The sequence below is a fragment of the Taeniopygia guttata genome, chromosome 1A (genome assembly GCF_048771995.1).
Source record: "Taeniopygia guttata chromosome 1A, bTaeGut7.mat, whole genome shotgun sequence".
Classification (NCBI taxonomy): Eukaryota; Metazoa; Chordata; class Aves; order Passeriformes; family Estrildidae; genus Taeniopygia; species Taeniopygia guttata.
This window is the reverse complement of record NC_133025.1, coordinates 40,353,898-40,362,987: the sequence shown is the minus strand read 5'-3', so window position 1 is coordinate 40,362,987 and position 9,090 is coordinate 40,353,898. Positions and strand designations below refer to the sequence as shown.

At 44.0% G+C, this 9,090-nt stretch overlaps 1 long non-coding RNA gene across 2 annotated transcripts in view; it reads left to right on the top strand.

Moving 5' to 3' along the window:
• Positions 1-8,865, top strand: part of LOC140682189 (uncharacterized) — a 131,211-nt gene extending 122,346 nt beyond the window's left edge. The window contains exons 6-7 of one of the 2 annotated variants that reach the window (XR_012053462.1): positions 5,850-5,982; positions 8,301-8,865. This is a non-coding gene — a long non-coding RNA (uncharacterized lncRNA). Of the gene's footprint in view, positions 1-5,849; positions 7,901-8,300 lie in introns of both variants that reach the window. The other variant, XR_012053461.1, reaches the window with a different exon arrangement.
• Positions 8,866-9,090: the final 225 nt, after the last annotated feature.

The window sequence follows — 9,090 nt, the reverse complement described above, 5'->3', positions numbered from 1 at the left end:
CAATAAAAGTCGATTTGTCCCTCTTTAAAGACAACTATTAAACTCCAGGAAAGCCGAGGACAAGGAGCATCTCCTATGACCGTAAAACCCCCAAGAGCTGCCAGCAGCAGCAGGGCTCTTTCTAGGCTGGAGGGAGCGCGGTTGTCCCCGCGGGGATGCGCGTGTCCCGCTGGCGGCGCGGAGCCGCCTCGGCGGCGGCAGCCCTCGCTCCCCACCGAGCTGCTCCGCACCCCGGCAGCCCTTCCACCCTTTCCCTCCCGGGAGGATCGGGCCACCCCGGCGGGGCGGCCGCTGACCCGCGGGGCCGTGGAAGCGCCGGCCTCATATGGGGACTGAGATGGGGACGGGCTGCGGCGTCCTCTGTACTTTTCAGCCCCGCTCCTCTGAGAAAGCACGACCCTCCTGCAGCATCTTCCCCGCAGTGAGGACTCCTCTCCCTTATCGTCCAGTCTTTGCGAAGCTCTCCCCGCCGAGATTAGCACCTACATTTATATATATGAATAAATATACAATATCTGAGTTTTAAATGCTGAGCGCGATACCAGCTCTAACCGGGTCTTAAAATCCGTCCTCCCTCAACAGGAAATAATAAATAAATAAATAAAAATCAGAGTGATCCCACATCACTGTTAGCTCCAGGGACCAAATTCTACTCTCATTTACCTCTGTGCAACCCAACGAACTTCAAAGGGAAAGAGAGATATAACCTAGGGGAGAATTGGCGTCACGTATGGCATTCGTTCTCCTTAAAAGCTTGAAAACCGAAAGCTGACTTCACCGGGCTAAAACCATTTGAGAAGGTTTGGACAGATCCCGGGGGAGAAGGCGGCAAAGGGAAAACAAATTCTGTGCTGAGGTGAGACAGCTTTGAAAAGCATCTTTCTTCAGGGACCTACTCCCACCGCCAAGCAGCCCCGTTATTAAGAGCTGCATGCAGATGTGCCGCTGTGTTTCTAGAGATGGAGTATCTCCCAAACCTTCTGTGAAAGGGTGTTATGTGTGATGGAGAGACGTTTCGTGACCAGAGGTGGTGTGAAGGAGCTCGCCCCTGCAGCGCATAGGAGCTCCTTGGGGGAAGCCCGTCCACTGGGACGAGCCGGGCGCGCACACCGCGGGACGCTCCGCGGTACCGCTGGGTTCTCCTGCGGGGACGGCAGGCTGCCTTACCCCCGCTATCCTGGAATTCCTTCCCTTCCTGAGATCAGAAGTTACAGACCAAGCGTAGGAATGAGGATTCCGCTTATATTTCAAACGTCTCACTGCCGAAGAGTCAAAGAATTTGGGAAAAGAAATGTGCGGTTCGGACCTCCGCTTCTGGGTCCGCAGCCGCTGCTGCTTGTGACGGCAGTTTCCAGCCGAAATAGGGCTACTGCATGCTCAAGGCATCTCCTCACACCCTTGCGTTTGTTTAAATAAAGTGAGAACGGCAGCAATACGGACGATGATCTCCCTTTCAAACGCCCAGGAATCCCTATCCCCTCCCGTCCCGCCTCCCCATTTCTAATACGGGTTTTTAACTTTTTAACAGAAAGAAGATTTTTATTTTTAATTTTTTTTTCTACCAACACCTCTCTTCCCTCCAGAAGAGTTAAAGCACGAAATTTATTTAAGGATTGAACGGGAGGAAATTCGCGCTCCCTGGGACTCGACTAAACGAATTTCGGGGGTACTATTCAATTCCTTCCACATACGCACACTCCAGCCGTCTGGGAAAATGGAAGGAGAAACTATGAAAATAATGGCTGGGTTCCTACGGGAGGGCTGGCCCTGCAGTGAGATGCGGCTGAGGGATGGTTGTAGGGAAAGAAGGGAAGTGTATATGTTTTCTTGAATGGGATCAAGCACCCCAATAGCCGCTGGGGGGGAGGGCGGGGGAGGGGGGAGGTTGTGTGAAACATAAAGAGAGCTATCTGTCTTGAAAAACAGGTGCTCAAATGGTTCAGCATTTCCACAAGCCTTCTGTTTTCTTTGCTGAGGCTTTACCTAGGAGATAATTTCATGTTCAGACACGGTGATTTCATTGCTTGAGATGGGCGTAGGCTCCAGAGAGACCCTCTGAGAAATGAGCCTCTCGGACTCTGCCACTCGGTCCTGCCACTGGTGTGCAGAAGCAAAAAAAAAAAAGGTGTAAAAAGACACTCTGCGACTTGCTCCATATTTCTCTCCCAGTGGAATGTGGCGAATTGCAGGTTACAATCCAAAACCTAGCTTGGTTGAGTAATAATTTTCCAGACATCCTGTTTGTGAGAAGAATCATGTGAAATATTCTTATTGCCAGCAAGAACAAGCGCATTGCCTTTCAAAGAACACTGAAAGAAGTTGAGTTTTGGAGACTGTTGGGTTTTTTCCTTTTTTTTTTTTTCCCTTTTTTTTTTTTTTTTGGTGGTGGTGGGGGTTTTTTGTTTGTTTTGTTGTTGTTGTTGTTGGTGGTGGTGGTTTTTTTGGTTGTTTTTTTTTTTCGGGTATGTGAAGCACCACTGTTTTAATCCCTGAAAATAAAGATTATGTTTCAGATTTCCGCAGCCAGGCTGCAAAAGGTCCCAATCCAAGCCCCCTTTAACGAACTTTCTTCCTAACAGGCAGGTTTTGTTCACCTGAGCAAACACAAATCGGTTCTGGTGTACGTGGATAGCTTTAAGATTTTCTGTTCGGAGAGGAAATGTTTAATTGACATTGTTTGGACTGACTTTACAAGAAACCTAGGATCTCTAGGTTCAGAGATCAGTGAAAGTGTAGGAGCAAATCGACTACACTTCTGCTCGCTAACTTAATGTTAATTCTGCGTGGGCAGCGGACGGGTCTATTGAACCCCGCTCACCTTGCACAGGGAAAGTGGTGTCACCTCTCATTAGAATGGGCCCGAGTCTGGAGCCTTTCCCACTTTCCCAGCCAGGCTCGAGGTTCAGACGTTTCCAAGTCTAGTCCACAAAACAGCCCGAATGTAACGACAGCAACCATTTCACGGTTCCTGCAGTTTGGCGCTTTGACAGTACCTCAGCTGTTAGGGAGATATCCCGTAAGACACCTGCACAGATAAAATAAAGATTCCATGAGCCTCGAAGGCATATCCAGGGAAGGCATATTCCCATTAGGGAAGCAGGATTGCTGGATTGCTGATTGCTGTCAGGGCTGGACAAACCTCGACAATTTTCTTCTTGCAACAGGTAGTGATGCTTCTTAAGCTTTTTTTTTTTTTTTTTTTTTTTTTTTTTTTACGTAAAATGGAATAAGATAATATTCAGTGTGTTGATTTAATCTTAGCCCCATAGGAAATCTCAGCAGAGATGCTCTATAAAAGCATTAATCTCTTATCTTGATCTAGTTCAAATTATAATGAATCCTACTTACACGTATGTGTTTTTCCATAATGTGTTATGAAAACAAATCCTACACGAATTTAATCTATGCTTCATCGGAGTGCTATTGTAGCCCCTTATCAAGTTTAGCAAGGATTTGAAAGTTGTGTCGTGGGACTCAAAGCCCCATGCAGTTTGGCACCACCAAGAAAGAAAATATTTGCTCCTAAAGATACTTCTCAGGTCCGATATACTTTATCTATTCCCCTCCACTCCCTCTCGCCGCCGCACTTCGATTTAAAATAGGATCTGGCTTCTACTCGGGATGTTAGGTAAGGCAAGCACAGAGTTGCTGTCTGCAGCCCGGAGATAGCGGCTGTCCCCCGCCCTTACCGGGGGACAAAGCTCCTGGCGGCTTCGGCCGAGCCGGGCTCCAGCAGCCGGAGCGGCTCTTCAGAAGCCAAATCCTGGTCCCTTCCCCCTCTGCCAAGCTTTCCAACAAATTATAGACATATTCCCAAGGCGAAAGACAAACATCGTTCTTCATATCACAGAAACAGAAGCATTAGAAGAAAAATCTAGACGTGAAAAAGCACGTTATTAGGTTTTTACGGCTGAACATTTACTTCTTCTCCCACCCTTACCCCCGCAATTCATTTCCAAGGAGCGGGCCGCCCCCCAAAGGAGCGGACAGCGAGTTTTTAGTGAACAATTCTAAATTACCCCTTTTGCCCTCCCATCGCGAACCCACGCTGGGCTGTAAGGCACTGGGCACTAGCATACCTATGCAAGAGAGCGAATAAGAAGGAAAGCCGTCCATTGCAAGTTACCCAGCCTTCCCTGACGGCAGTTTGGTACTGGGACAATTCCGAAAATATAAGGGCTACATTACCGGAGTGACCCGAGGCTCTGAATATACCGAGAGGCCTGGAAAGTGTGTGGGGGGCTACCTTGTCATCTCAGATGAATTGATCTCTTCTAAGGCATGAAATATGGCTCGACATTGTGGTTTCTAAGCACGAAGGTAAAGGAAGGTGTGAGACAGAAGGGGCAGGGTCTAAGAAATAGATCCCTGTTCAAGTTGGAGGTACTAACAAATGGATGCATTGAGCTGCTTTGACAAGGACTGCCGGTTTTCAAGGCTACCTCATTTGAAATAACCCTTGCTTTTTTAACATTTTTTCCTCCAATGTGATGTGTGCTAGATGCGATTAAAAATATGTAATTCAGCGATGCTGAAAGCCACAGAGCAATTTTATTCTGGTCTTTCAGCACCGCCTCTGTACAGTCTCAGCCTTATTTTGTCATTTGCTGAGAGCTGCCTGTATCTTTTGAAACGCTAGCCTGCATTAAGGAGCATCTATCCCCGAGCCTTTAGACTCTCTGCCCTTCTGACCAGAAACGGCTAGATGGATACAAAAAAGAACGTAGTGGTTAACCGATATGCTGCTAATATTTCATCCACGGGCCTCCTTCTTCTCCCCGCCCCCCCACGTTTAAAACTTCAACTCTTGGAAAAACATCATATTTTAAGCTTTCCACACAAATATTGATATTGGCAAATAAAGCCAGCCCCCAGCCTATGGTTAGAGACAGTCTTCTTTTTGTTTCTACCCTGGGCAATCCAAATTAATCCACTGTATTACAAATTGCCTCGAAATATTTCACTTTTCCTGACAAAACCCATACCCGGCATATGTCAGTCACCATGAGAGGCATTTTTCCTAGTCCGTTTGTGCGCTGGCTCTTTCTAGACTGTATCAGACAGCGATGGGCGGCGAGATTACATGACCCAGCAGGAAATTCTCTTATTTCTGTTTGCATTTGTGCTGTGGCAAGGCACAAAATGTTTAATGTTATCAAGCAATCAGGTAAAGCAAAACCGCGTAAGTTTGAATCGTTGTCTCGCCTCCTGTTCGCAGGGCAAGAGGTGCCCACCAGGTGAAAGCAGGTCCCCCACTTTGACCATTTACCACCACAGCCAGCGCATCTCTCCTGAGCAGGGACAAGTCCTGAGCAGGCACATCGCCCTGGCCGAGGCTCTGAGCTTAACTCGGCACACGGCCAGACTGCACATTACATGAAAGGCAACAACTTCTCGAGTCATTACCTGAAATTAAATGCGAATGCAAAGAGCACAAACGTGAAGGGGGTGTGTAAAATGCAGCTCTTTGCATTGTTTTTCTTTTGTTTTGTTTGTGTGATGCTTTTAACAAATTTATTTTCGGCTAAATGTCGCACAGAAATCCATGTGTCTGGACCCGCACAGGAAAATGAAGCGGCTCGTGGAATGGAAGCCAGGACCTGTGCCGGTTTCCCGGACACAGCCCCTCGGTGTCGCTTCGGAGCGGGGCGCACGCAGCCGCTCCGAGCTGGCACCGACCGCGGCCGCGCCTCTCACAGAACCTGCAAATTAGAAAGTAAACTGCGAGGCAAGAGAAAAAGCCATCAGAAACTGCCACTTCTCGAGAGTGCGAGGCCGATATTTTTGTTCTCTTATCTCCTAGCCGTGCTTTTCTAATCCCGCAACAATCATTCTTTTTTCACGTACAGGACATCATCGTTTACAGAAAAACTGCTGGAGAACTGTATTCAATCGCACGAATAGCAACGCATCAGACAAACGAGCCAAGCTTACGGCTGCACCTGTGTTCTTGTAATGAATAACTCGAACATTCCCTACCAGGTAATGGTGACAAAACCCACACTATTTGGACAGGACAGCTCTCATCTCGTGATCGGAATGTAGCAGGAATACACAGCCCATTTTATTTGTGTACGTTCCTTTTTTTTCCTCACAAGCACAGAAAATTGTGCCAATTTGAAACAGAGGCATTTATCCTGTATTAGAATTTAACTAATTTTAGCACTCTCTCCTAAAAAGCTCGGGAGATATGTGGAGCACCTTGGCTGTGGCTCAACTATTTGGTTATGCTTATTTGCATTCAGGATTGAAGTAGTACCTGGTAAAAAAAAAATAAAAAAAAAATTAAAAAAAAAAAAGAAAAAAAGAAATAAGTGCCAACCTCAGGTTTCTTTGTATAAGTGTAATTTAACAAATGAGGAAGTTAGGAATAAAGAAAACCCGACCTTTAGCTAATAACAAACGTGTTTTTTATCACTTCTTAACTTTGTGAAATCGGCATTTGTTGTTACCTACATAAAATGCTCTTACCTGCTTTATTGTTAAAGAGCCATCAATTGCATCTCAGTCAGAAGTAATTTTATATCTTCCTAGATATTTGGCTTATTGAATTTTAATGAAAAAAAAAGCGTAATATAAGTAGCAATCAATCAACCATGAAATTAAGAAACGGTTACTAACTACAAACAAATCTATTTACCATTCGAATAAAGACCAGGGGAGGAACAAATGCTAGTCCTTGGCAGCTTGTTACTAACCTCTTGTGTCAGCATCTGTCACCAAAATAATGGAGAAAGTGATCATAAAGGACAATCCAGTTGTCTAAATGACCTGTAACTAACAGTGTAGCTCATAGTGTCATTAATTTAAACTTCCAGTCCTTGTAAGGATGGTCAGCCTGTCGAAATTAGACAATATTTCCACTAAAAATCTCTTCAAAAATCTGATCTCTGTTCATTTGGCATCATGGAACTTCATGAACACCTCTCCAATAGGTAATTTATTGCTAACAAACCTTCAGCACAACTTGGCAGCAGAAGGCACCAGAAAGTGCCTTCAGGATGTAGCCAAGGTCAGCATTTTCCTGTCCATCATCTACCTTGAAAACCAGGAGAGCAGATGTCCACAAGACCCAACCCTACTTTACTTTATGTATGCTATTACTTGCAGGCCATACCTGCTTCCTCCCCTACATTTGGCATATTTTTCTGACTTTGTGTGAGAAGAGAGGTGTCCCATTCCTATTTAACCACACTTGCATCCATGACCAGTTGACATCCTAATTTCATATCTATATAGATAGAGATATATGAAATTATATGCAAAAGTATGTATGAAAGAGTATATGAATGTATAGATACATATTTCTCACACACGCTCTAAAAACTGCAGCGACTGATACATTAATATTCAAACACAAATATTTCACAGCTGCTATAAAAATGGTTAATTTTCCACTTACGACTGTAGAAAAAAAATAAACAAAACATTAAAATCTCAAGTTGCTGGGAGTTGCTTTGTTTGGTTGTTTTTTTCTCCAGCTAATACAGCTAAGTACAAACTGCTTGGAACTCAGATGTAACATCAGGCAATTCAATCTTTTGTAATATAATTAGGAGTTCTAGTCCAGCTTTTTCGGGGCCATGTGGTAATAGCTACTTTTCATATGTGTTTTTCTGACAAAAGAAAAGCATTTTAAGATTGCACAGTATCCCATAATATTAGTCTGGCTTCCATGAATGCTAATAGAAGGAATTTCAGTATGTATCAAGGAAAGACTGTACCTTCCTAAATATACATTGCCATTATCTGAGAATTCAAAATTAAAATCAAAGTGATATTAATCCAATATATTCCTCATAGTGTTTTTAACAACTGTAATGGAAGACCAAGAGACAGTTTTGCAGCCATGTGTCTGAGACCAGATTTGGATGCCACCAGTGACAAGGCTTTTAAAAATGTAAGCACTATGTACAGTGGACACACCTTTAATGAATGCACGTGTGAATAAGAAGATTATTAATAAATAATTAAAGAGAACTATTTACTTAGTCAAAATGTAACACTAACTCACCCTGCACCAAAACAATGTCAATGCTACACATTGGCTATTAACATATCTGTTAAAACACTAAATGCCTTTGAACAATTATCTTTAGGGTCAGCATCGGTTCTGGGTCTGAAGTAGGTAAATCTGCACTTCATTCAGCGAGAAACATTTCCTCACAGGATTTTGTCATTCAGGTGTGGGTGGTCTGACATTAACACCTCGTTAAGATGCAGACTATACCTTTTGGGGAGGTGGGGTTTTTTTTTGGTGGTTTTTTTTGTTGTTTTTTTTTTTTTTTCTGTTGCTGCAGGTATTTTTCCTGATGTCTCGGTTGAAACAACAGAGAGTTTAAAGAACTCCTGAGCACACCTTCAGGTAACTTGCACAGGAAAAGAGTTCAGGGATCTGTTCCGGAGAGCTCGTAGAAAGCTTTTCACTTTGTTTTGGCGAGTAACACCCATCAACTGATCAACGCATAAATGCACCTTGTTGTTTTCTTCTTTGTTTCAAATGAATGCTTTCTTACATTCCCGAGTCTCAAGTTTCATACATACAAGGAATATTTTTTTTTAAAGAGCTCATTCATATGAAACCCCTCCTCCTTCATGTTAAAGGATCTTCAGGGAACAGAAAAAAGGGTCAAGGAGATGATGCTAGCGACCCTGGAAGTCTGAATCACTGCAAAGGCAGCAGCACATCCAGGAATGCAGTTTCAGGGTTCTGTGATGTAAGTTTTGCTGGACTGTCACTGACTTACAGCCACTTCAACACCAGAATAGACCGACAGAGAAACTTGCTTTTAAGAATATAATCTTTTTCCTAAATGGGAATTACTGCATCAGGGGAGACAAAGAAAAATGGCGGGGGGGGGGGGGGGGGGAAGAAAAAATAAAACAAAATGAAAAAGAGATAACTAAAAGAAAATCCTCAAAAGACGCAAAAAACCCCATAAAACTGCTTGCAGAGTAGTGCTTGAAAAATTCATGTCATAAATATCCACCACATGTATCATCTGTGTTACCTCTGCCCTTACGTACTCTAAGATGAGACTATGAACACCAAGGCGTGTTGGTTGCTTCACCTTATCCCTGAATGCAATA